This window comes from Leptonychotes weddellii, chromosome 9 (genome assembly GCF_054177405.1).
Source record: "Leptonychotes weddellii isolate Sample4059 chromosome 9, ASM5417740v2, whole genome shotgun sequence".
Lineage (NCBI taxonomy): Eukaryota > Metazoa > Chordata > Mammalia > Carnivora > Phocidae > Leptonychotes > Leptonychotes weddellii.
The window spans coordinates 84,919,952-84,921,201 of NC_138377.1; the positions used below are offsets into that span (position 1 = coordinate 84,919,952).

Here is a 1,250-nt window from a genome sequence, read left to right on the forward strand (position 1 = left end):
ATATCCCCCAAATCTTCCAAGCTTCCACCAAGAGGGAAACCTCTCTGGTTCCTACAATCAGCTTCCCTCTACCTCTATCCTACAACCACTCCACTCAATGTCCCAGCCTCCCAAAGACAATATGCAGATTACCTGAGGCCGCTGAGATGAAAGCCTCAGGATTTTTCTTTTTTCTTCTTTCTTTTTTAAATTAATTTATTTTTTTTTCTTCAATTCATGTCCCCCTATTCACAATACAGGCAAAGGGCCTGGACTAGGGTATATATGGGTGGATTTACTCTGCCTCCTTTTTCTGTACAATCAGTGTAAGAACAGCCTGTGGTAAGAACCCTCAGGTTTTGGGCAACTCTCCTCCTAGATCTCTAAAATTGAAACCTTGCTAAGTGGCTCCAACACTGTGTTACCCTGCTTATCACTGAACCATGTACATCCTAGGACACAGGTCTTGTGACAGACCTACCACGTGCAGGGCAACACCCCTCCCAGAGCATCTATAAGATACTAATATCTGCAACAACCATGCCTGAAACAGGTTTATGGGCCCTGCGAATAAATGAAGCAGGGGAAAGATTAAACTCCCCTTTCCACAGCCAAAGACTCAAGTCACAACAGGCTTTCTATGGCTGCCCTTCTACGTAGGCCCAGACTGAGCACAAAAGTCTGACACAACTGGTATCTAGTGATTATTAGTAAAAAGATGCATCCAAAATGGAATTCTATTGAGGATAAGAATTCAGATTTAAAGAGCTTACACCAAATCTCAATCATATGTAATCCAAAGAGAGAGGTCCCCTTTGTATATCAATCTGACCAATAATGATTTGGTTGTCTATAGAATATAGCACTCTGAAGTATAGTAAAGGATATCTTTGGAAATTCATTATAAAACAACCTGTATTAAGGCATTTATAGCTAGAGAGTCAAAATACGTTAGGTTTTCAGAGCAAAGCATAGATGTGCTTGAGGAATGGAGGAAATTTACAGAAAGTCCCAAGTTTAACATTACTTTATTCCCTTTTCCCATTTCTTACTGTCTCAGGAAAAGGGAATAATTCATCTGTCCTTGACTTTTTATATTCATTTACATGTTCCATAAATTATCTTTCTTATACTTATTTCACAGGTAAACTCTTAAGATAAATTCTCAAAAACAAACAAATCTTACTGTATATCTCTTATTTGCTTTTCCCTGTTCTCCATCCTTCTTCCTGCTGCTTACTCGGGGGGTCAAATTTTTCTTTTCTCAACCT

The 1,250-nt window shown here is 39.1% G+C and overlaps 1 non-coding gene across 1 annotated transcript; it reads right to left on the minus strand.

Annotated features, from left to right (window-relative positions):
- Positions 1 to 214: 214 nt before the first annotated feature.
- On the minus strand, positions 215 to 331 carry LOC115940504 (small nucleolar RNA SNORA51). The gene has a single exon (XR_004075249.1). It is a non-coding gene; the product is annotated as a small nucleolar RNA SNORA51 (small nucleolar RNA).
- Between the last annotated feature and the right edge of the window lie 919 nt (positions 332 to 1,250).